At 46.7% G+C, this 27,067-nt stretch overlaps 1 protein-coding gene across 3 annotated transcripts in view; it reads right to left on the bottom strand.

Moving 5' to 3' along the window:
* ERFL (ETS repressor factor like) overlaps window positions 1-27,067 on the bottom strand; it is a 153,554-nt gene that overhangs the window by 23,464 nt on the left and 103,023 nt on the right. The window contains exon 1 of one of the 3 annotated variants that reach the window (XM_081922253.1): window positions 3,149-3,172. The exons of the other annotated variants lie outside the window; for them this stretch is intronic. The gene's annotated coding sequence lies outside the window, so the exon portion shown is untranslated. Of the gene's footprint in view, window positions 1-3,148; window positions 3,173-27,067 lie in introns of those variants that run through there. 3 annotated transcript variants of the gene reach the window in all.

Genomic DNA, 27,067 nt, shown 5'->3' with positions numbered 1-27,067 from the left:
AGCCCAGTTGAGTGCAGTGGGATTTAAGCCCAGGGAAGTGTGTGCAGGATTACAGCCTCGGACGAAAACTCGCAAACGCACTGCAGAGTCACGCCTGCATTGATTTCCTCACTTGTAAGACTCACATAAGAGACATGCACATATTCAGGCGCGCACACCCGCCTCATGCCTAAAGCTGCCATACCTGTCTGAAAAGCCCACCTATGAACACACTTCGTGGAGCACACTGGAAGACAGGTGGGCAGGTGAGGAAGCACCCGCGCCTGTTTACCAGGGCTGCATTTTGTGGGTGGGTGTTTTGTCAACCGAGTAAGTAATTTAAGTTAATACGCCTCTGCCTTTTTAAACCGATTCAACTGATGATAAATTCGCGGGTTCCCCAAACCTCGGTATGGGTGCCTTGACGCTGAGGAAAAGGAAGGGGAAACTGGCACCTTAATACAGTAAAGCGAAATCTCCAGTAACCGTGGAAGAAGAAGCCACAATCTAACCTTGATTATTTCAGAACGTGCAGTCTCAAAAAACAAACAGGTGTGCTCTGAACTGGCACCCCCGCGGATACAAATTGGTCTTCGCCGATTAATCAACTAAAGCGCCAGTTGATTAATCCACCGATTAAAGGTTGTAGCCTGGATCCATACACGCACTCCCTCCCTATGGGTTGTTACCAGAATAAAGCACAGAAGTGACACTTGTGCACAAGCTGCAACACAAGCCTGTTTCTATCACGTACACACCGCACATATACAAACACAAACCAGGAGGGGAGGGGGGCACGTATTCATTCGCGCAAGGTTTGAAATGCTAATAGCATCTAACTTTCCGATGCAAAAAAATAATAATAATCTGGGGTTTTTTCCCTCGTTATATGGGGTTTGGGAGGGGCGAATTCGGTGTTTGTACCGCTTCTCTCTTTTTAATCTTAAAGGATATGTTTGCCGACCTGCCCCCTCCTTTCTTTTTTTGGGGAATCGATACTGTAAATTATTCATTGTCATTAATTATCGATTTGGGTATCTAGCGGCGGCGTTTGGAGGATGAAAAGGTTTCTTCCTTCTCCCCTCATTGTTCCATAACCTCCGGCGAAAGAAGCCAGAGCTGGAAGACACCCCCCTCACACCCCCTTCCCCCCAACCCAATCCACCAGGCCTGTTCTAAGCAGCCCCTATACACATGTTAGGGCAAACTCCGCTCGATCAATGGGGGATCAATGCGGAGGCATGAAACTAATAGCCAGCGAAGCCTCTTTGATCTGAAATCTCAGATCAAAACTCGAATACCTGCTTCTAACAAGACAGAGAAGGGAGGCGAGGGGAGGGAGAGGAGAGGCGAGGCGGGCAGGGGGCCGGGGAAGACGAGGGAGCCGGCGAGCTTTAAATACCCGACAAATATTTAAACATACAGGTTGCAAGTTTAACAACCGAGGATCGCCCGAGTTTCAGGGGGAAGAAAGGGAAATGTCTGACTCCCTAAATGGAGGGATTTTGGAGTGGGTGGGAGGCGCTGCATACACACACAGGAAGCAGAACGGGAAACGGAGAAGGGCGCCCCCTTGAGGTTGGGGCAAGAGCAAGGGCGAGGTGGGAACAAGAAAGAGCAGGGGGTTGTGAGTTGCTCGCGAAGAGGGGGAGAGGAGTGGGCAATGACCAACAGAGCAGGACTACACCGCTTATTATACTGCCCACGTCTCTACGGTCACATCCAGCAGCCCTCCGGGAAAGCGAGCTTGCAATTTATTAAGTAAAGTAATTAATAATTATTTTTTTAACAGTCTAATAGGGCTGCTCCGGTCCCCACGCCTTGTGCTGCCTCGTTTGATTATTTTTAATGTCCTTAGAAGTTCTCAGAACAACACTTTGTTTGTTTGGCGTTCTCCCCACCACCAACACCCCGAATATCAGAGTTTTTGGAGCGATTCCTTCGCCCTCCTCCTCCACGACCACCCCAGCTATCCCAGGAGGGAGGCTGGCACTGGCAGTCCGAACACCAAAAAAATTATTCCTTAGATCTCTGGTGCGTAAATCTGAATCCAACCTCACTGTTGCGTACATGTCCCTTTTGGAAACTCCCACCCACCGACGCCGGAACAAATGCCTCGTGGGAGCAATCACAATTTTGATAATAACTTACTAATTAGAGGAGCAAGAGGAGAAGAGGAACTTCAGCTCCCCAGGTGTATGAAGCTAAAGCCTCGCCCATCGCTTGCGAGTTTGCAAACTTCCCAACATAGATATATTGCAAGTTATCCGGGGCAGAGAGACCCGCCTTCTGCTTGCAGACCGTGAGGTAGAGGGATGGCGCCATATAAATAGTTCATGCTAATAATATAGCAACTTATCGTTTCTGTTGCGCGTACAGGTCTGGTTTTTTTATTTTGTTTTTACAGAGGGTAAACAGATGTACTTAATGGTGACCAGTGCACATAGCCAGTACATATAATATACTGATAAAATATATTAATGATACGTTCTGAGACAGATTGCGGTGGGTGCCATCTTATCGCAATGACGTGTCTTTAATGCCCGGTTTTTTCCACGTGAGAGCTCGACACTTGATTGTGGCCTATCAAAATCAACGAGGTTTTCAACGTGCTTAAATCGGGCTGTATGCTATTTGATAAAACTGCTCTAATGCTTTGTTTATGCACTAAATGGACGAAATGCAACCCTATAGGGAGAATATATAGGGGGTGCCAACTTGAATAAAACATTGGGGGAGGGCAGGTAAGCCCCGCTTCACATCATCGATCACAAGACGTGCACACTCACACCATTTGAATGGCAATGCCCATCAACTTTGGGAGAGAGCAGCCCCCTCAAATATTTTATAGAGGGTGGAGGAGAAGGGAACCCGGCCCCAAGGAAATGGCAATATATCTACATTGTGTATATGCACCAGTTCTTGCACTCGTTTTGTGATTCGTTTCCACTTATATCCCGCTTCTCTTTCCCAATAGAAACTCAAGGTGACCAACAGTATCAACGCAAGGATAACATTACAGTTAAACATTTAAAAACACATAGACTGGTTGGATCCTGCCGCCTCTGGATTTATTGGTACTGCTTCTGTAACAATTCCTCATATAGCATGTGTGTGTTAGAGGTGTGTGCATGTGTCTATTGGAGGAAAAGTTTTCCACGTTACTTACTTGAGCGTAAGGCTCGTTAAGCTCCGCGGACTCTTTTTCTGAGCAAGCGTGCGTAACCGGCAGTCACCCAGGGAATAATAATAATAATAATAATAATAATAATAATAATAATAAATGTGCATGAATAGGAGTCGTGGAAAGGATAGAATCCGTAATGATACCGATGCCAATCATGAGAACCCCGATTATATCTGGTGCAGTAGGGAAAGCTTAAGCCATGATTGTACAGGCTAAAAAGTCGTCAAGATGCTTCAAGGCTTCTGTTACTTGTCTATCGCTTTCCCACTAAGCGTTCAAAGCGCTTTACATATCTCATATCCATAATGATTGCATTAGGGAGGCTGTAGGAGAGAGGGAGAGGGAGAGGAATTGCAGAGCATTTCCTGAAAGAGAGAAACAGTACAGTCGTAAGGGGAAGTGGATGTGCAGACGGAAAGTGGAATCTACTCTAGCCCAGAGTTTGTGGGTTATCAGGAGGCGGATACCGAACAACAGATGCAGAAGGATTTAGACTGCGGTGATATGCACATTTACCCAGGGGCCTATTGCACGTGCTTGTTTCTAAGTACGGAAGCATAGGGTGGCTCTGTTGAGACAGGCCGCATGCCAGTGTGTGGTTTGGCTCGCTTGCTAGAGCCAGCTGTTTTCATTAGCGTCACCATTTAAGGTACAGGGCGCTCTGCATATAGTCCCATCATTCAGCCCTCAAGGCTCTTACAGCGTAAAGTCTTAACAGAGTCAGCCCAAAAGTGAACCACTCTTAATTCCCAGAGAGAGAGAGAAGAGAAATCTGAGCCTCTGACTAGGCGTGCATACAGAAGCACAGCGTTTGCCAACCCGGTGCCCTCCGGATGTTATTGACAACAGCTCCCATCAGCCCCAGCCAGCACTGATGGAAGTTGTAGTCCAGCAGCTTCTCGAGGGCGCCAGTTGGCGAAGCCTCGGCAAGTACAACGGGGCTTATTAGGGCAAAGCGTGACTAGGAAGGCAGTCTTCACTCTAGCCATTGAAAGCAGCGAGATGGAAACGTGGCCTGGAGAATCGCACCCTTAAATATCGACAGCGACGGACACAAGAGGAGAAAGATGAGATGGGGATAAAAGCCAAATGTGACAGAGACAGGCGTTTGGCCAGGCAGACGTATTATATGCAACATGCATTCCAAAAGAAGAGCGGGGAGAAGAGCGACGACCACTGGCCCTGGCAGCGCGATCCCAGGCGTGCTTTGTCGGAATAAAGTCTCATTTTGCTCGGGAGAAGCTCAGGCTCAAGTGTGTCAAAGGCCATTAACGTCTGCAGCGAGGTCTTCCAAGAGTAACAGCCCTTCCACTTTAAATAGCTTCCATCTTCCTCTCTGCTCAAACTACAGGGAGGTGGAGAAGCCTCAGCAAAGACATTCCTGCCTTCTATTCTTTTGAGGCGGGGTGCCGAGTTGGACAAAGAGGCTACTTTGCTGAAATGTGTGTTTAAAGACCACAGCGTTCGTCGTCCGGCTTGAGATGCTCGTCTTGACAAATTACTGTGTTTCTCTCTTCAACCACCTCCGCCGCCACCCCCCACCCGCCCCGCGCGCCGCAAATATCCAAGGATAATGAAGCATATGTTTCAGAAATGGGGCAAAAAAGAGAGAACCCGCTTGGCTTCATGAATTGGCTCGAGAAAGGAAGGATGCGCGGGGAGGCGGGTGTTGCAACTGCTTTTTCTCGAAAGTCAGAACAATGCATAGAAAAGCGTCCACGCTGAATAGGAGACAGACAGACAGAGAGAGAGACAGAGAGAAAGAGAGGGGGGGGGAGAGAGAGAGACTAAAGTGATACGGGCCATCCAAGCTCCCCTGTTAACACAATCTTCTAAACTGAAATTAAAATTGATTTTTCTTTTTTCCCTTTAAAAAGAATTCATATTTTCTCTGATCTTTCTAAAATAAAGAGCAAGGGAGCAAGAGAGGGAGGGGAGGAGAGGACAGAAACAATGTCACTCTCTGTCACTTGGGGTGAGAGATAGGTGGGTGTCGTCGTCCCCCCCCCATCTCTTTTTCTTTTTTCTCCAATGGCTGTGAAAGTTTTCCTATCCAGACAGTTATGGCGATCCGACGATTATTTGTTCACGAGAGTAGAAGGCATTGGGCACAATCTGAAAAAGTAAAAAAAAACCAACACCCCAAAAATCGCGTGTCGCCAGTGAAAAGAAACAAATGCATGGGGTTTTTTGGGGGGGCGGCGGTGATGGCCAAACCTGTATGGCTCTATATTGCAACATTTTATATTCCCTTCAAGAAGAGATTGCAGTGGAGATTTTATAGAAAGGTCCTGACTTTTTTTCCTGTATTCACTCTTCTGAATTCCAAAGGTTTGCACTGCTGTGGTCCCTTAACTTTTCCCATACATTTCCCCTTTCAATTCCTAAAAGGTGTTTTTTTAAAAAATAATAATAAAAAGAATTGTAACGTAGTAGTGTATGCTTTTATCGCGCGCGCACACACAAATTCTCAGTCAGTCCCATCCAGGTACCGCAGCTTACCTAGTCAACCACACTTTGACCAACTTTAAAACAAGTCCCTTCCTTCCTATAGATTAAATGGTGAATTATTCTAGAATAATGCGATAGACCACATTTTTGGGGGCGGGGCGGGGCGGGGGGCGCGAGCGGGATCGTGTATGAACTGGCAATCAGGAGTAAAGGAAAAGGACCCCTTTCCCTTTCCAAAGATTAGAGGAAGAGGTGACTTAGAAGGGAATGGATACGATTTCGGGGAAGAATGCTGATGGAAAGTAATTTCTCATAGGAAAAGAAAAAGGAAAGTATTAAGGAGAAGGGGAAGAAGGAAAGAATCAAGTAATGGGGAAAGGAGGTTAAAACTGACTGTGAAAATAAGAGACTGGGGTAAGAAAGAACACGTGTGTGTGTGTGTGTGTGTGTGTGTGTGTGTGTGTGTGTTAAACAAGAGCAAAAATGAAAGCGCATGAAAGTGGAGAAGACTGAAAATTGTCCCTGAATGGCTGATTTTTTATTTATTGTTTGTTTGTTTAAGGAAGAAAAAAAAACAAAGAACCAAGGGGAACCGTCAGAAGTTAAAATGCTGATAAATCCCAACACCCACCTCTTCCACCCACCCGCCCCCTTATCCCCCTCCCCATCGCTGCTTTGGAGACGCATAACACACCGAGAAAGCCCTCCCGGCTGCTTGGTTTCCCTTTGAAATCTCCCCCTTAATGAACATCTCCCGGAGCACTAGAGTATCATAAATAAATATATACACTCTGGATCCGGGAAGATGAAATCAAGCTCCCCCGCTCCCCGTCACCTCCCGCCATCGCTGTGCCCAAAGCTAAGAAAAGCTCGCTTCCCTCGTCCCTAGCAAAGCTTCGAGAAAGTTTGGACCCATTTTGGATTCAGAGGAAAGAGTGACAGAGGTGACAGCTGCGGGGGGGGGGGGTGTGAGGTAGTGGCAGGAAGCGCCCCCCCCCGCCCCCCACGAAGCTCACTCAGCAAACTCCTCCAGAATCTGCGCTTGGTTAGAGCTGCGCGACGCTGAAGTAGCCTTCGCCCCTGGAGGGCGCAAGAGAGCAGCGTTGCCACCAAGGAAAAAACGAGGAGACTCCTTGCGGCCGCGCGGAGCTTCCTTGCACCCTTTCAATGCCGTTCTCTGGCCAGAACTAGCAAGCAGGCTCTTCCCAGGGACTCTTCCGCGGCAGGCAGGCAGACATGAACTCATTGGGCGGCCTTGAGGGGAAGCAGCTAAGTCTCAGTCTCTGTCCCATAGAGCCCTTCAAGGCGGTGGTTTCCTCTCCCCCATATGAACCAGCCTGGACCCTGGCCTGAGATCACCATCTGAGGCCCTTCTTCGTGTGCCCACCCCACCAGAGGTGCAGAGGGTGGCAGCACGAGGGTGGGCCTTCTTGGTGGTGGCCCCTCTTTTGTGGAATGCTCTCCTAGGGAGGCTTACCAGGTGCCTCCATTACATATCTTTAGGCACCAGGCGAGAACGTTTCTTTATAAGCAGGCCTTTGGCTCATTAAACATTATATGGCCTTTTAAATGTGTTTTTTTTGGGGGGGGGTTGTTATTGGTTTTTGTTTTTAAAACCTGTATTTTTTGTTCTCATTTTGTATTTTTATGTTATGAACTGTCCTGCAGTCTTTGGATGAAGGACGGTATACAAAATGTAATAATAATAATAATAATAATAATAATAATAATAATAATAATAATAATGTGTGCAGCCTTATATGTTATTAGGCAATGTAGGTGAGGTGCTTTGAAAACTCAAGGAGCACATCATTTATTTATTTTAAAATAATTTCCATCCCACCCTTCCTTTCCTTAGAATATTAGAGTGGTTTACACTAAAAACAGTAATTCAGAAACAAAGAAAAAACTGCAACAGTACAGATCTCCTAAAGGATAGGAGTTCCAGAGGTAGGGGGGCCACCACAAACCCCCCTCTCTCCACCCCCTCTTTCTCTATTTAATATAGCTATACATATATTCCTGCCTAAGTCGTCCCCCCCGCCAACTTGCAGGTATTCATGAGATAATAAAGACTGTGTGTGTGAATATATATATATATATATATATATATATATATATATATATATATATCTTTTGCCTACCTACTTATATATTCATGGATCCATTCCCAACTGAACTGTGTCTCCTATATTACTTCCTAATCTTTTTTTCCTTCTTCTTTTCCTTCTTTCTGGTGCATACCAGCCCACACAAAGCCGTCCCCTATTATAATCCATATCCACATGTCGAACCACCCTGGGATTAATTTGAGCAAGAGTTCACCACCACAACCTGTTCGGAAGGTTCAGCCTCATCATAATTGGAGGCAGTAATAAATAAGGAGAGTGCCTCTGGGTATGTACAGAGTGCGCTCCGCAGCACCACTGAGTAACTACAGCTAACCAGCACAGACATCTGGGATTAGAGATTCCAGGTCATTGCAGAGATTTTCAGCCTTTATATATATAAAAAAGCAACCACACACAAAACACACAAAAAGCCTTGCATCCTCCCCATCAGTACCCACAATCCATCGACATTCTCTTCAGTCTTTCCATCCCTTTCTGACGAATGTATCTGTTTATCCATCCATCTTTCTCCTCCTTCCTTTCTCTGTATCTATGCATATCTTTTATCTCCCCTTTCCATGTATGCATTGTCTATCTATCCGTCAAATCTCTTTTTCCTTCCTTCATTTTCTCCTTACACCCCCCCCCCCGCAAATGGAGGCTGTCGGGAAGGGCCTCATCCCATCCTTTCTCCTCTTGGCCCGGGTCGCCATCTCTCCCTGAATATTCAGTTTTCGAGCACACCTCCCACTCGGGGACTGGAATAGCCTGACAGGGTTACTCTCCACCATGACAAGAAAAAGTAAAAACCAACCGAGACGCCCTTTTGTCAGCGGAGGGTGCGGGGTGGGGGGGACGTGGCCGGCTGCGGAGCGACGAATCCTCGGGGGGGGGGCTGCTCAGCGAGCGGCCGCCGGGCTCTGCTGCAGCGCCCAGGCGCTCTGCCTACCAAGTAGCGTCGGGCCGGAGGAGCGAGACGCTGCCTTAAACGGGGCGCGTGAAATTGAAAGCAGGGCGCAGTTTAGCAAAATGTGCAAAGGGGGGAAGTGTTGTTGTTTTTTTTTAAAGCCACTGAAGAGAGGAGGAGTTGGCGTGGGGGTGATGGATCCGGCACCCCCACAACACCAGGCGATGTGGAAGTGGGAATAAGTTCTGTAACACAGTGACTTGAAGGGCAATGATTCACACACGCACACACTTCCATTGACAACTCGCTTCCAGAGGCTGCTGAACGTGTGAACTGCTTTCACTTATGGAAAAACGACGAGTTTGAGGTGGCGCCAGGTGACGCAGGCTCTCGGTCTGCGGCGTTTGATCTGCCACTGCGCAAACCGCCTGGTTCAAGCATTAAATGATTAGATGCACGTGTGAAGGTGCCAGCGGGAAACCCAAGTTTTCAAGCACTTAACAGAAATCGGTTCACGCCACCTGCTGATCTGCCAGTCACCCAGTAATTGCGGAAGTGGCATTAGATTTGTCTCGACCCATTCAGACATGGAGGTAATCCCTTGGTGCAGTAGTCACCAGGTAACGGACACGCACGTCTGAACCAACCCTTTGCTTGGGGTTTACTGGCGCACTGAGGCCAAGGTCAGCCTGGAAATACTCGGTGCCTGGGAAGGGAAATCTCAGTCACCTTCCACACAGCGTTGATTACTTCCCATGCTTTGCTCTCTCTGTGTGTGTTAGAAGTACAAAGATTGATTAGGGTTACCCAGACATAAGTTCAGTGGGACATACTCTCGAATAAGTGTATTTAGTTTGGCAACCTGAGCATCCCTGTCGTCTACTGTGCGCGATTTACGCCAGAGCGCACGGGAAAGTGCTTCTTTTCGCGTAAGTAGATGACCAACGCGAACTGAGAAAGGGGGTCTCCAGGCACCTCGTTTTGATTCGATACCTTTCGGACGCCTTTACCAAAGAATTGTGAAAACCGAGAAACCCTTGACGGAGAGAAGCGCAGATCAGGAGAAACCGCTTCTCTCCCGGGTGATGTCTCCAAGAATTGGACTGGAAAGAAAGCAGGAAACGCAGACCGGGTGGTGGGGGATCCACGCCACGGTGCGCAGGGGCCTATCTTGGTCAGGCGGCTCCGCGCTGATGGATCTGGGCGGTGCGGGAGATCCTCAAGGCCACTGGTTTGGCGAACTTGGGGAGGAGGGGGGTGTTGTATTGGTATTAACATCCACAACCACTTTGCAAACACCCAGCGGGCTGCGAACGGCATCGATTTGCAATTAGGCCGCTCTAATACGCGCCAGATTATGGCAAGGACGCAAAAGGGGGGCCGGGAAGTGGAGAGGGGAGACTGGAGAAATCTTCAGTCACATCAAAGCGACTCTCCCCACCCAGCTCCGAGCAAAAGACGGTGCGCTACAGGCGAGATAAAAACCCAAAGCAAAGATCCCCTTGACGGCGCCTCCTATCCTTAGGTGACCTTTCTTTACTGTTCCCCTCATTTATTTCCACGTAGGGGTGGGGTCTCTTTCTCCCTCCCCCCTCTCTCACATGCTTCTGAGATCGACCCCCTGCTCAAATAAAAACAACTTTGTTCCTTCTAAAAGAAAAGATCCCCCATTCTTTTTAGAACTCCCAGTGTGGGTTTTTTTTAAAAAATATGATTCAATTGCGCGTCGTTTTAAATTCTCCCCCTTTTCGTTAGCATCTAGGCGGCTGCGGGGCTGTTTGTGCTGTTCGTGATCCCAGAGGGAAAGGGGAAGAGGAGGCGGGCGGATGTTAGGGAGAGAGCTTTGGGAAAGAAGCGGGTGGATTGGCCTTAAGCTGCGAAAGGAGGTTGGGGGGTTGGGGAAGAGAGAGAGGACTGAAGCGCCGGGTTGCAAAATAAATAGGATGTGAAATCTGGAGGCAAGAGGAAGAAAGGGAGACTGAATGAAAGAATCTCATTCCTTCTCCAGGGTGGGACACCGAGCATTTCGTAAAGACTCTGGCAGCATCAAGTGGGTGACCTGGATGGAGCCATTGTGGAGCCATCGACAAGCTCAGCGCGCCTGTTGTCCAGTGCGGAGTAGGGAAACACTAAACCATCACGTGTTCAGCAGGCACGGGAGTGGCCAATATTTTTTTGGGGGGGGGAGGCTTTAAGTTATTGGGGGCAGAACCGAGTTATCTGTGACGCAATTGGTCAGCTAGTTATTTTTATTTTTTCACTTGATTTAGGGGAGGGCCGCTATCCCCCTCCCCGCACCCTCCTGGCTACGCCCATGTGAACAGGCATATGTGTGTCCGCCCTTATTAAAGTCACACCGATATTCGTAAGGTTCCCGGGACTTTGAGAACGAGAAAAGTTACTTCCTGGATCTCCTTCCCACGACCAGCAAGGCTGGGCGCAGCAAGTACCTTCTCCCCAACTCCAGCTATCTCCCCTCCGTCCTGGTCAACTCATGGCAGAGTAAAACTAATGTGCCTCTTTACGTTTTATGCTTTTCGTTGCTGTAAACCGCTTTGATTTTTCTTTGTGACGTAGCGGTATATAATTTTTTTTTTATTATATAAAACAAACAAGTAAAAACAAAAAACCCCATCATTTTTATCAGCCCGATTTTCAGGGAGATTTCGCGCACGACGCAGAAACCAACTCGGGTGTGTCGCCCAAGGAGAGCAGTGCCCCCCATTTCAGCTTTTTCTCTGAGAGACGCACCTGAGTGGTACACGTACCTGTCTCAAACACCTGTTGGGAAGGGGGAATCAGGTACGCGTACCCACGTACTTAAAGATGTGTCGCCCGGTCCTCATCTTTGGTAGCGGGCGGGGCCAAGTGACCGACTAGGGCTGAGAATAAGGTCTTCCGCTGCCTTACCTCCATTTTATTTCCGTGGTGCTTTGCGCAGGAGACCTTCCCGCTGCATTGTTGCCAAGGTTTTCCCGCTAGCAACTTTGCTTATGTCTGAAGTCTCTGGAGACATGCCAAAAGTGTGGTTGTGCGTTACTCGCCCCCCCCCGGCTCCCACCTCCAAAGAAGCACCTCAAATCCATTCACTGAGAATTGTCCCATTAAAGTCAATGGATCTTTCTTCTAGGTCATTTCAGAATCGGGGCGTTGGAGCGAGAGAGCAATGAGCTGGACTGAAAGGTCGTACCGTCAAGTACATATAGGACTTCTTCCTCCCCCACCCTGTCAAGGTAGGCAGGATGGCAGCTTTTATATGTGTGTTTAGGAATGGAGCTTGCAGGGCTGGGGAGCCGGGGAACGGAGCGAGCTCTCGGATCAAGCACTGCCACTAATCCGGCCAGCGGGAGTGGATCCTAGCACGCTCTCCGGATTGGGAGCGGGCGCGGGGACTCGAGGATGATAATTTGTTAATTTATCAAAGTGACGGCGGTTTGATCTCAATCTCTCATAATGATGGGACGTTAATTAAACTTGTAAGGTCACTTACGCCGATGGCTCGCTCAGTGTGTTTGCTAATTGAACTCTAGGCTCCCAATCGCACACCCAATTTGTCAGGGGCGCCTCTGGCAGCCACGGGGAGACGAGGAGGAAAGGAGCTTTGCAGCGCGCGGGCACGCGCCTGTTGGATTGGGCGTGGGGAGAGATAAATGCCAGCGAAACAGAGAGAGACAAATCTGAAATACCAGCAAAGGGTTAAACAACATAAAGCAAGCAAGCAAGCCCATTCCTGGACTCTTCCAGGTACTGTTCTCTTAAAGAATCAGTGCTTCTCTTGCCTAGCTGTGAATGCCTAGGCCTATCATGCGCACCCATACTGTGAGTGTACACACAGACTGCCCCAAAGCCCAGACTAAGGGTGGTTTACACATGTGTGTATATCTGTAACAGCAACAACACCACCTCAATGTTGGCAGGATAGAAGGGGTGATATGGGGGCATGTCTTGCTTATGACCCTCCCAAGTGTTTAGGGTGATGGGGAGGTTTGAAGGAAGGGGGAGTAGTAAAAGGTAAAGGGACCCCTGACCATTAGGTCCAGTCGTGGCCGACTCTGGGGTTGCGGCGCTCATCTTGCTTTATTGGCCATGGGAGCCGGCGTACAGCTTCTGGGTCATGTGGCCAGCATGACTAAGCCACTTCTGACAAACCAGAGCAGCACACGGAAACGCCCTTTACCTTCCCGTCGGAGCGGTACCTATTTATCTACTTGCACTTGGACATGCTTTCGAACTGCTAGGTTGGCAGGAGAAGGGACCAAGCAACAGGAGCTTACCCCGTCACAGGGATTCAAACCCCCGACCTTCTGATCGGCAAGTCTTAGGCTCTGTGGTTTAACCCACAGTGCCACCCGATCAGCTTCATAACAGCCTGCTCCCCACTTGAGGAGTGTGAACTCAAGCGATGGCCGGCATGTGTGAATGTGGTTTGGCAGATATAACATCTCAAGCATTCATCATTAACTGAAATGCCTTGTTTCTCAATGAAGTCAGTTCACTCACTGACCTGCCACACATCAGGCCTTATATGGAGTTGGACAACTGATCCATCCAGCACAGAATGTCTGCACTGACTGGAAGTGGCTCTCCAGAGGTTCAGATGGGAGTCTCTCCAAGTCCTACCTGGAGATTGAACTTCTGCATGCAGAACTGATAATCTACCACTGAGCTGCAGCTCAGTGCCCCGACTAGCCTGCCTTCTGTCAGTCCACCAATTGCCTTACAACCAGTCTAGAGGGTGGCGCTGCCTCCTCTTTGCCTGCCGCCTCACAGCTGCCCCCTGTAGAACTCAGCAAGTAGGAGAATTAGTTCTCTCTGCCTATCATTGGCTCTGGCGCCTCCACTGTTACACTCCTGGCCTTCTGCCCTCCCATCCCCAATGAGTTTCAGCCACAACTTGATACCTGTTGTGGGGTTTGCAGCCAAATCACAAATGCATGTTTTGCTAGACAAGCACAGGACTAGTGCACAGCGAGTTCTTAAAGTTCCTAGAAAGGACCCGCTGTGTGGTCACTTCCCCTGTCTTCTCTGGGCAGAAATTCTGTAACAAAGGAAATACAGTGGTACCTCAGGTTAAGAACTTAATTTGTTCTGGAGGTCCGTTCTTAACCTGAAACTGTTCTTAACCTGAGGTACTACCGTACTTTAGCTAATGGGGCCTTCGGCTGCCGCCGCCGTGCGATTTCTGTTCTCATCCTGAAGCAAAGTTCTTAACCCGAGGTACTATTTCTGTGTTAGCAGAGTCTGTAACCTGAAGCATCTGTAACCCGAGGTACCACTGTAACCTGTTATACTTCCTCCTGCCTCTGAGGAGACTCTTTTCCCACCATGCTTCCACACCGATCAGACATGTGCCTGGGGGCTCCACACACATGCACTCTATTTTGCAGCCAACTTTGGTATTTTGTACCTGAGAAGTTTTTCTTACCTGTATTGTAGTTGCTGCCTGCATTGAGATGTAAGTAAACCTTTTTTGTTTATCTTACTAAAATGCATGGGCATAGCCAGGGGGACGGCTGCCCCCCCCCGAAATCAAGCAAATAAATGAAAATACTTAACTAACTGACCAATCAAGTTGCAGATAGCTCGGTTCTGCCCCCCTAACATAAATCCTGGCCATGCCCATGCTAAAGCATGTGGTTCATTCTCTTCAATGTGAGTGAAGAGGGGGAGGTCAGCAGACTACAAATATAAAGGATTTAAAAATGTGTACTTGCCTTATTCCTAAACTTCAGCAAGTTGCAAAAGGCGTAAGTGTTCTACTTTGCTAAAAAGGCTTCACTTACTCTTGCATTTCTCCCACACATATGGGATATGTGGTTTAAATTTTAATCTACAGATTTAACCCTCAATCCTTCTCCTACACCTGTGGTATGGAGTGGTGATTTGCATGTGTGAATGGGGCCACCATTCATAGCTGTCAACTTTTCCCATTTCTTGCGAGGAATCCTATTCGGAATAAGGGAATTTCCCTTAAAAAAAGGGAAACGTTGACAGCTATGCCATAGATATAATACCATACACACATTGTTCATATTTCCTCAAACACAATGCTTGTCGATGGCATCTGTTCACACATTCAAGCTGCTATCACCATGTTTTGAGGTTTCCCAGTAATGTTATCACACATCCAGGTCAACTCTTGTGGCAAACATGCATCTGTGTGACAGCCCACGTAAGTCAATTACGTCAATTCAAGTGGTGATTTGCATGTGTGAATGAGACTATTGGGATAACAGGGTCCCACTGCCTATTGAAATCCTTTAGTATGTAGAGTGAGCAGTGTTTGGCTAGTTAATCTTGGTTGGAGAGTAGACTTTACCTGTTTCTAATCACACAGAGAGATGCTTGTGGAGGGAGAACAGCAACAAAGTGCTTAATTGTAGGAAGTACACAAGTTGGACAGAAAAGCAATTGTGCTTGCTCCATTGTCCTCTCAGATCCAGGGTAATCTCTCATACTGAGAGAGGAGGAGGCAGAGGAAGAGGAGGAGGAAGTTGCAAACAGGACACACCTGAGATTATCAATATAAACATCAAAGAGATAGAGAAGGCAGTTTATAGGTACAGGGATAACCTGGGAATGTGGAGATCCCTCACTCTGTCTGCCTTAACCTCCTGCACATCCTTCTGCAATTTAAGTTGCCCCCAAACTTCCAACAGGAGCAAAGCTGATCCAAATTCATACACTGAACTTTGGCAGCAGTTCACATCATGTACAACTCAGTGTTTTTCAGTGAAGTCACTACATACACTCATTTACAAATCAAGCATGCAGGTTGTGCTGGCACAAACAACATATCTAATTACACCGGCATTCATATGTTACTATCCACTGTATACAGAAAAACAGTGGAGCGCTGTAACAACATCATTGCAGCACAGAATGCTCTGGATCAGAGTTCTGGGACTTCCATTTCTCATCCCTGGCCTCATTTCCCACCCCGTACCCTCCAAAAGTCAGCCAGCCATGCTGTGGTTGTATATTCTCAGCCTGAACCAGGAAGCAGTGGGGGCTGGTTCATTAGGACGAATGGGGCACAGCTCCACCAACCTCATTCTGGCAGTCAGTCACCACTTTCCTGCCTTCTGACTCATGTCCAGTCCAAGGGATAGCCCTGACCATCAGCTTCCTTAGTCTCAGTGTTGCCCTCTTAGGACTCAGCAGAGAAGAGGATAGGGACAAACTAGTCTTTCATTGGCAAAATTAGGGGTCCTTGTCTTCCGTCCCATCAGCGCCAATGAACATCAGCCACAACTTCCAGGAAGTGACCTAGCCTGCTGTTTACCATGATGTCGATTGATTGACAGGTGGGATGTCCCACCCACCTGTCAAAGTTGGCCCACAGGGGTGGGGACCAGTAAGGATCTGGCCCACTACGCCAAGAAGGTTCCCTGCCTGATAGATATATAGATAGAGATGTCTTTGTCCTCCTATTCCAGTCACACTGGATAATTCCCCTTCCCACCTAGTTATCAAGCTTTCCACCTATCGCTCACACAACATTTTATTTCCCTCTTCTACCCGGTTGCCAGACTCCGCCCCACCCCAGTTTCTCAATATTTTAAAATGATTAAAAAATTTAAAATATGAAACAGTTTATAAATGCTCAAAAAATGCTTTTAAAAAATGAAGAAAATATTCAATGCCACCAAGTTGTTGAATTCTTTGTTCAGGGTTGTTAAAACAAAACAAAACAAAAGGATTGTGAAGAACTTCTAAAAGACCTCTCCAAATTGAGGGAATGGGAGGTAAAATGGAAAATGCAGTTCAATGTAAACAAGTGTAAAGTGATTCATGTCAGGGCAAAAAAAGGACTACAACTCCCTATATGCTCCTGGGGTCTGAACTGGTGGTGACTGTCCAGAAACAAGACCTTGGCTTGTAGCAGACAGCTTGATGAAGACATCCAACCAGTGTGTGGCAGTGGTGAAAAACGCAAATTCCATGCTAGGAATCATTGGGAAAAGAACTGAAAACAAAACAGCCAACATCACATCACCATTATACAAATCTATGGTGCTACCACATCTGGAATACTATGTGAAGTTCTGGTTGCCTCACCTCGAAAAGGATAGAGTAGAGTTGGAAAAGGTTCAGAAAAGGGCAACCAAATTTCTAGAATCAGTTCAGGAGGAGTTCAGGGGCAGGGCAAGAAGTTCAGAACTGAACGGAAGCAAAGGGAGATGTCCTAACAAGATTCTGCTGCCCCCAACAAGCTTCTCACTTGTGAGACTCCTCTTGCCTTGTGGGAATATCAAGATTTCAATGGTACATTCTGCCACAGTGGGTGGGTGGGCCTGCTCCCATCTGTGCATGCAACCAGCTAGCCGTGTTTCTCAAACTTGTGCCTCCAGCAGCTGTTGGACTACAACTCCCACCATCCCTATCTAGCAGGACCAGTGGTCAGGGATGATGGGAGTTGTAGTCCAACAACAGGTGGAGGCACAAGTTTGAGAAGCACTGGTAGATGAACCTTGCTGTAGGTCTCTAGTATATTTAAGAATGTAATATTTGTCCTGCTGGATCAGACTGCAGTTGACACCCATGCCATTCATTTAAAACATTCCTCTCCAAAGAATCCTGGGAACCAGTGCCTTAAATGTATGGTGGGGGTGTGCCTTTTATCTAGTCCAGGGTTCTGCTTTCAATTATACAACCCTTGGAAGCTCATAAGCAAAGATAATAATAGAATCACAGAACCGTAGGGTTAGAACTGGCCCCGGACTTCCCTGAAATGCTGGAATCTTTTCGCCTGACGTGAGGCTCAAACCCACAACCCTGAGATTAAGGGTCTCATGCTCTACCAATCGAGCAATCCCTTACACAAGGTAGCTAACCCCACTGGAGTTTTCCCTCAGTAATTGGTGTTGCCAAGAGGTATAGACTGCCTCTGAATATGCAGGCTTCAATTCATCATCATAATTAATAGCCATTGACAGATGATCGGTGTGCCTGATCCTTTCAAAAAGCTGTTAAAGCTAACGGCCATCATTTTATCTTGTGACGGAGAGTTCCACAAGCTAAGTGAATACTTTATGAATAGGCAAAATGTGTCCTCGGTGAGCTCAGACGCTCTTAAGACTGGAGTTTGTCTCTCCTTGCCATCACCCATGACCACCCGTTCGAACCCAGCCAGCGGGTTGATGATCCTTATCGGGGATGGGCGAATCTGTCAATTTTGCCCGATACACACATATTTACAAAGCATATTTCCCCCTGACTTTGAATCATAGAATTGTAGAGTTGCAAGGGTCTCCAAAGGTCATCTAGTTCAACTCCCTGCAATGGAGGATTTGCAGATACATATAAAATGTTTGCATGCTATTTTCACTTCTAGATGCATTTGATTTTGCTGGAGAACAGCACTGCAAAATTCAAAGGTTTAAGGGTAGCTGCAGTCTCGGTATGCATATGGTTTCAGATACTGCAGATTAGTTAGATTTGCCTTTAAATGCAAACTGAGTAGAATTTCTCCACCATCCCTAATCCTTATATACATGAGGACTTGCACTGAAAGGGCTGTTGCAGTTGTTCATGTCCTTTGAAGAGGCAACACTTCCTAGCGCTACTTGGCCGGGAGCTGTACCTCAGCAGGGCTTGGATAAGATCAGAGGGGACGGCAGGCTATTGAAATAACAAGAGCCCTACAAACAACTCTCAGTGTCCCTTCTGGTTTCGCTTCTTCTGACAAACAAAAAACAAAACCACACACAGTTTCTGTAGCTTTGTAGGTGTGTTTCGGGTAAGGGATAAGCCTGGATCTAAAAAAGTTCCTATGCTTTGGGTGAATTTCTCTCTTGCACCAGATCAGCCACTCACTCAGTGTCTCTCATCTGCTCCTCTTCTCTGACCCTCCTTAGCTTCAGTCAGTTTCTTTAACTGCTCCAAACAGAACAGCACAGCAGAAAGGCTGCTGGTGGTTCGTGGTTGCCGTCAGTTCAGCTTAATGCAATTTGGAGCTTGTTGTTATTGGGAACTTTGTGGCTGTTATTACCCTGGTAGGAATGTTTTGGCTGTGGTTCTTGTTCTCACTAGGAGAGGGGGCAGTTGCCCCAGGAAACCTTTGCCTTGGATCAAAGGTGGATCATAGAATCATGGGGTTGGAAGAGACCCTAAGGATCATCTAGTCGAACCGCCTGCAATGAAGGCATATGCAGCTGTCCCATTCAGAGATTGAATCTGCCACCTTGGCACCATCCTCTATCCTACCAGGCTATCTACGTGTCCCCTAATACAGAGCCTTAATTTTGAGACTTGCTCTAATAATAACAATAGCAATAGTATATTGATACAGTGAAGATAAAGGTTAAGGGACCCCTGACCATTAGGTCCAGTTGTGAACAACTCTGGGGTTGCGGCACTCATCTCGCTTTATTGGCCGAAGGAGCTGGCGTATAGCTTAGCTTCTGGATCATGTGGCCAGCATGACTAAGCGAACCAGAGCAGCGCACGAAAATGCTGTTTACCTTCCCGCTGGAGTCGTACCTATTTATCTACTTGCACTTCGACATGCTTTCGAACTGCTAGGTTGGCAGGAGCAGGGACTGAGCAATGGAAGCTCACCCCGTGGCGGGGATTCGAACCGCCGACCTTCTGATCGGCAAGTCCTAGGTTCTGTGGTTTAACCCACAGCGCCACCTGCATCCTTTTATCAACACAGTAGATAATAGCTATTTATCACCAAAGAACTGGGGATAAAAAACTTGCACAACTTCAGAATGTCAGAATTAACTTTTCAGAGCGTTGTCACATTTGAGCTTTGACTTCCCCCAAAAAACATAACTTCCCTAAAACATTACCTGTTATTTAAGTTCATAAGACTCATGTTATGCATTGAATAGCTAACTTCACTACTTTTGTACATTCCCATATATATATATTAGTTTTAGGTGTACATACAATTTTTTAATTTATTTTTTTAAATTCAAAGTGTGAATGCAGTATAGATGTATTTGTTGACGTACGTGTTTCATACTGATGCACTTGGTGGGCAAATGTGATTGGCTGTGGTTTGCTCTGCATGGAAGGTCAGCAGCAAACCCAGTTCTGTTGCCGTGTAATGGATGAAATGGCCCTTGGTTAAGAAGGAACCCAGATCTTGCTAAGTTGCCGGTCACCCAGCACTAACAAATATTTGGTTTGATGGCCTACAACCAGGCACTGGGTGTGTTGCAAAAACTTATTTAGCTTATTTATTTAAAAAGAGGCCCTTAGTTATAAGGTTACCAGACATCCCCGTTTCCGGGGACAGTCCCCGGATTTACAAATCCGTCCCCATACAAAATCCATTGAAGTTGAAAAGTATCCCCGGATTCAATGAAAAAAAATCTGGTAACCTTACCTTAGTACCTTAAAAGTAAAGGGACCCCTGACCATTAGGTCCAGTCGTGACCGACTCTGGGGTTGCGGAGCTCATCTTGCTTTATTGGCCGAGGGAGCCGGCGTACAGCTTCCGGGTCATGTGGCTAGCATGACTAGGCCACTTCTGGCGAATCAGAGCAGCGCACGGAAATGCCGTTTACCTTCCCGCTGGAGTGGTGCCTATTTATCTACTTGCACTTTGACGTGCTTTCAAACTGCTAGGCTGGCAGGAGCAGGGACCGAGCAACGGGAGCTCACTCCATCACAGGGATTCGAACCGTGACCTTCTGATTGGCAAGTCCTAGGCTCTGTGGTTTAATCCACAGTGCCACCCACGTCCCTTCCTTAGTACCTTACTAGTACCTTAGTACTGTACTAGTACCTTAGTAGCTAAAACAGGAGCAACTCCAATGCCACCACCACCCACAGTCTGGTCAAGGAAGCCAATTCTGGATCCAGGGAAAATAGATCCACAGTGGTTTATTGACACTTGCAACTAAAATCTGGAATCCCTGGGAGAAACACCCCAAACCCCTGAGACTAGGCTTTAGCAAATATTCCCCAGTCCATCGCCCAATAAATAATAGAACCTCCTCACATTTGTTTCCCCTGCTTGAGTTGACATTAATTAATATGTGCTAATTAATCTACGGCGCTGTGGTAAATACAGCTATGCTATGCAGCCGAAGCAGGTTGTTCCGTTCTGGGCTTCTGTGTGCCTTTAGCAGTTTAGCTTGTTAACGAGTGCATTAATATTATAACAGTTACTGCTAGGAATACTGTATTATTCAAAGTGTTAACAAACGCTGTACAGTTAAATATGCCCATTAAGGGGTTACAGTGCCTTTAAAGTTTTCAGTATTTACAGGAGCACGGAAGAGTGGATGGGAGCAAATAATTCACTCACCTGGTTTTAAAACCACACCCCTAAATTAACATTGCCACTGCAAATAACTACTGGTATGTGAACTGATCCTAAATTATGTTGCTGTATTCTATACGTATCATTTTTTTGGTCGGTGAGGGAGCAAGCATATAAAGTAAGAGAATATCTGAGATCCACTGAATGTGATCCCACCTGATCATTGCTTAAGTCTGCCCAATGTTGTTCGGTAAATAAACATTGCTAATCCTTTCTGTTCCAGGATCTCATCTTTTCGTTGCCTCTGTTATAGTAATATTTAAAATTTAAATATTTAGAATTACTTTCCCTAAACACTCAGAGCATTTTATGTATGTGGATATTACAGATTTGAGGGACGGGAGTTGAGGGATCATGGCTTCTCAAGGGTTTGTGGCTGAGGGAAGATATGAACCAAGTACACAGTGATAAACAATTGTTTGTGCATGTATGAAACAGATTTAACGGGGAATGTTTGTGGGTGGGGGGGAGACAAAATGGTCTTTGCCACCTCCCAGCTCTGGTTCTATGATTCTAAGGATGGGTTTTCACCCACGCATTCTTAAACAGCAGTGGTTTAGTCCAGGAGTAAAGTCCTTCATTCCTGTATTGCTATATTGCAATGCACTGGTGAGTAAGGGTAGACAATAGAGAAGGGAAGGGCATTACTGCATGAGCTAACACTGTAAGAACCAGGCTGCTAGATCAGCTTAGTGAAGCATTCTGTTCCCGACAAGCAGAGATTTCCAGGAAGCCCACATGGAGGGTGTGGATGGAATAGCTTTCCTCAGCTGCTTGCCCCTGAGCAGCTGGCACTTAGAGGTATATTGAATCTGAACCTGGGGGCTCTATTCAGCTGATGTGGCTGGCAGCCATTGGAGACACATCCTCCATGAATTTGCCTAATCCCCTGTTAATTAAAGTAATTTGGGTCCATAGACATCACCAAATCTCATGCACCGATTTCCATAAGTTAATTGGACGCTGTGTGAAGAAGCCCCAATCTTTGGCCTGTCATGAATCTACTAGCAATCGGTTCCCCTGACATGATCCTGAGCTCCAATATTATGAGAGAAGGAGAATTATTTATTTACCTACCGCTGGAGTAAATTATGTTCTGAACTGCCCTGTGATCTTCAGAAGTAGGGCAGTATACAAATAATGAATGAATGAATGAATGAATGAATGAATGAATGAGACTGCTGTGTGAGGGTACAGGTTTGGAGCCGGTTTGACCATTAGGCAGAGTGAGGCAGCTGCCTCAGGAGCACATCCTTCCTAACTCAACCTTTCTCTTTCATCTTCTTCCTGGCTATTTTCAGATGAAACTACGCTGTCAGTGACCTCAAGTGACATATTTGTTGCTGGCTCCACCACTTCAGAGCGCAGGTGGGGGAAAAAATAAAATGCTTGAATGTGCCCATCCCACTTTAAAACATATGCAAACCCCCACACACTCTGGCATTGCCCCTTTTATACTCCCCTCCTACTTTTGAAGGGTCAGGGAGTCTTGTACGTGGGGGAAAGACACAAACATGCAAGTGTGACCTGCAACAGAATGCTGCAGATTGAGGGCTTCAGGTTTCCAGCCAGTCATGCCATGCCCCTCAAGGAAGCTCCATTCTGTTCCTTACCCCATGCAGCTCTGGTACGGAATTTCCCTCAACGTTTATCATTTCTGCAGAGACATGCCTTTTGTTTATTTTTTCACGTTATTTTTTCACCACCATACAGGGAGGAGGAAGAGAAGACTGAAAGGACATTGCAGGATGGGAAACATTGCCTGACAGATAGGAGCTGCCCATTGTCCCAGCACAACTCCTACCATTTTCTCTAGTCCAGCCTGGGTTCAAAGGGAACCATAAATTTTCGGTGTGGGATTGGAAGCAGGTACAGTCTTCGTCATACTGTTTTTTTGGGGGGGGGTCCTCCTCCAAAACTGCTGATATCATAATGCTAATATACAAAATCTATGGCATGACTGCATTTGGGATTCTGTGTACAGTTCTGGTTCCCTCAGCTCAGAAAGGAGTTGGAAGCTGTTCAGAAAAGAGCAGCCAAAATAATCAAGGAGATGGAGAGGTTCTCCTATGAGGAAAGGCTGCAGTGTTTGGGATTTTCCAGTTTAGAGAGAAGGCAAGTAAGAAGTTTCTAAAAAACATGCACAGCCTGAAGTGGACAGAGGAAAGCTTTTCTCCCTCATAACACAGGGCATCCTGTGAAGCTGAACACAGGAGGATAAAAGTAAAGGTAAAGGGACCCCTGACCATTAGGTCCAGTCGTGACTGACTCTGGGGTTGCAGAGCTCATCTCGCTTTATTGGCCAAGGGAGCCGGCGTACAGCTTCCGGGTCATGTGGCCAGCATGACTAAGCCACTTCTGGCGAACCAGAGGAGCACACGGAAACGTCGTTTACCTTCCCGCCAGAGTGGTACCTATTTATCTACTTGCACTTTGACGTGCTTTCGAACTGCTAGGTTGGCAGGAGCAGGGACCGAGCAACGGGAGCTCACCCTTCGCGGGGATGCGAACCACCAACCTTCTGATCAGCAAGTCCTAGGCTCTGTGGTTTAACCCACAGCGCCACCCACATCCCAATGGATAAAGGTAAGTACTTCTTAAATGGACAGTAGAGGCATGGAATAGTTATTTGTTTGAACTTATTCAGTCGGACATTGTCATGGTTATGTCACAGGAAACAACGTGGAAGGTCAAGTCCACCATGATAAGGAACAGATGGAACCCCATCTTCAATAGATAAAAACTACTGGAGCAAAAGACATTCGGTGGAAACTAAAGACGCGTGGCTGAGGATAGTAGTTTGAACCCTTACAATGGATATGGGGTGGGGAGAGAGGGAAAGGAAAAAATTGTACGGGAAATTAAAAATTGGAATGAGATAATGTAATGTATGTAAAAATCCCGAACTCGAATAAAACTTCAAAAAAGAGAGAGAAAAAAGTAAGTACTTTTTAATCTAGCACATAGTTAAACTATGGAACTATCCCCTGCAGGAGGCAGTGAGAGTCAGCAGTTTGGGATGGCTTTAAAAGAGGATTTGGCAAATTCCTGGAGGATAATGCAATCCATGAGGACTAGACAATTATAACTGTGCTCTGCCTTCATGGTCAAGGGCAGCGATGCTTCTGAATACAAGTTGCTGGAAACAACAGGAGGGGAGAGTTGCTCTTGTGCTCGGATCCTTCAGCTTTCCCAAAGGCACCTGGCTAGCCGCTGGGAGAACAGGGCTGTTTGGCTAGCTGGGACGATGGCTCGACTCATCAGGCTCTTATCATGCTCTTTAAAGGTAAAGGGACCCCTGACCATTAGGTCCAGTCGTGATCGACTCTGGGGTTGCGGCGCTCATCTCGCTTTATTGGCCGAGGGAGCTGACGTACATGTGGCCAGCATGACTAAGCTGCTTCTGGCGAACCAGAGCAGCGCACGGAAACGCCATTTACCTTCCCGCCGGAGTGGTACCTATTTATCTACTTGCACTTTGATGTGCTTTCGAACCGCTAGGTTGGCAGGAGCAGGGACCGAGCAACGGGAGCTCACCCCGTCACGGGGATTCAAACTGCTGACCTTCTGAAAAGCTCTTACATTCCTCCTAATTTTTTATTTACAATTTTCAAACCTTACAGTCTTCTCCAAAACTGCTGATACCCTCCCTCTTGAATGTGGTGGATGGTGTCCTTTTGCCAGTGAAAGGAGCAGCGTTTGGAAAACTCTGCTTTGATTAGTAACTATGACAACAAAACCACAATCCTGAGTGTGAAAACTGGTGCATCCTAGCAAAGGGCTGAAGCAGACTTTAAGGGGCCAATTAGAAGCAGAACAAATTTCTAGGCCTCCTAAAAACACTTTCAAAGGTCTTTCTTTCTTTCTTTCTTTCTTTCTTTCTTTCTTTCAAGAAAGTCAATGAACATCTGTTAGAATCCAAGGACAACTCAGCATGCCAGAGAGTGAGAGTGAATAGATTTTTATATGTATTTAAATTTATAGCCTGCTCCATCCCAAAGGCTCAGAGGAGGTAAAAAGCAAATAGAAATATCCTGTTAAAAATCAATTAAAACACATAAGAATGTAACAGATCTTAAACTCCCTTCAGCTCTGTGCTGGCTTAATGCTGGCTGCCTTCATAAACCAAGTCAAACAGAGAGATCTTACAGTGGGATGGAAGAGCAGATAGATAGTTTCCTGCACATTACAGGAGTGGAATTTAGTTTACACACACACACACACACACACACACACAGAGGGGGAGAGAGAGAGAGAGAGTACATCCAGTATCTCTAGAAAGCTTAAAGTCCATGGGAAGTGGAGCTGCAGCCTTTGCCAACTTGGCTCCCTGTAGACATCATTGGACTCCAACTCCCATCAGCCCCAGCCAGCATGGCCAATGATTAGAAATGATGGGTGTTGGAGCCCAACACAATCTGGAAGGCCATGCATTCCCCATGTTTGTTGCTTTAGGATTGAACTAGGGTGAAGAGCGCTTATCCCTCTAGACTGATGCTGTGGCTCAGTGGACCCAAGCCCTCCTAGGCTGTTTACTCTGGGCTCAGGCTCTCCTGCCTCCTCTCCCTACTTTGTAAGCTTTAGCTTGTTTATTTATTTATTTATTACTTTGCTTATGGGGGCTTCTCAGTACGCTGCAAAGCACAGTACTGACATGACCTCAGCAACTGCCCTGGACTCCTTCGGGAGGAGTAGTGGGGACATACATCCTAATAATAATCCATATTTATTTGCTCAGAGAAGTAGATTTGCATCTAAGCACATGTATTAGCAAATGCAGATTTAATGCAAATTTGTGGCATGGGCCTGTTCTCTTAATCTTCTGAGTATCTAGCAATGCCCCTGCTGGATCCTGCCCCCAATATCCTCCTCTGAAAAATGCTGCAGCTCTGGAGACTGCACCCCTCATCCATTATGATAACTGACATTCCTCACCTTCTTTACATGGCAATCATCAGGCAAGGCCTCTTTCCACCTGCCTTGCCCCACCCTCAGGCCCTGGGACTCCTCATAAGGAAGCTGGTCCTGGAGGAAGAACTGTGAGGGGAGAGACTCCACCAGGCAAGGCCCCTTTCCCCCTGCCTTGCCCCACCCTCCAGCCTCTGCTTCTCGTTTTGTATTGTATTATGTTGTGCACTGTGGCTTGCAGTTGTTTTATTGAATGGAGTTTAGAAATCACTTATTGTAACTGTTAAGAGTGGATTTCTGTTTAATATTGAAATGCTGATATTTAATATTCTATACTATTTTGATGAACGTTGAATGTTATTTTATTTGCATATTGCATATTATATTATGCCTATTGTCTGATTTATATGATGTTAGCCTCTCTGAGCCCGGCTTTGGCTGGGGAGGGTGGGACACTAATAATAATAATAATAATAATAAATTTCAGCATTTTCTTTCCTGATTCCTGTCTACTGAGTTCTTGAAACATGCAGTGAGCTCATAGGCAACCTTTTTGCACCCCCCCCCCCCCGTTCTAATACAGTGGTACCTCGGGTTACATACGCTTCAGGTTACATACGCTTCAGGTTACAGACTCCGCTCACCCAGAAATAGTACCTCGGGTTAAGAACTTTGCTTCAGGATGAGAAAAGAAATTGTGTGCTGGCAGCGCGGCGGCAGCAGGAGGCCCCATTAGCTAAAGTGGTGCTTCAGGTTAAGAAGAGTTTCAGGTTAAGAACGGACCTCCAGAATGAATTGAGTACTTAACCCGAGGTACCACTGTATTTATTCCCTGCGAGGTCTTCCAAGCCAACTGCCTCTGTTTTCTTATTTATTTATTTTATTGATGAACCTCCCCCCTTAACACATCCGCAGATACGGAAGTTCAAGTTAAAATGTGGGCCGAGGGGACGGGGGATGCAGAACAAGAAATGGTTTATATGCTTGGGGGTGCTCAAGCAGTTGCTTCCTCACCTTAGTTTTAGAAACACCTTTACTGGATATAGTTGAACAGTTTTGAACGAGGTATGTTTGAATGAAATTATGAAACAGGAAAAAAAAACCCCCAAAAACCAAGAGCAAGCATCGTCAGAACAAAACGAAACTACCCTGTGGGCAAAACTGAGCAAACCTCCAACTTTGTTCTGCCTTCAGCCAGTCCCCAACTGCTTGCCTTCTTATACCCAGCTTCCTCTTCCATA

This window comes from Podarcis melisellensis (assembly GCF_964234715.1).
Source record: "Podarcis melisellensis genome assembly, chromosome: 8".
NCBI classification, from domain to species: Eukaryota; Metazoa; Chordata; class Lepidosauria; order Squamata; family Lacertidae; genus Podarcis; species Podarcis melisellensis.
Note: the sequence above shows the minus strand (reverse complement) of the source record. Positions and strands in the feature narration are given on the sequence as shown.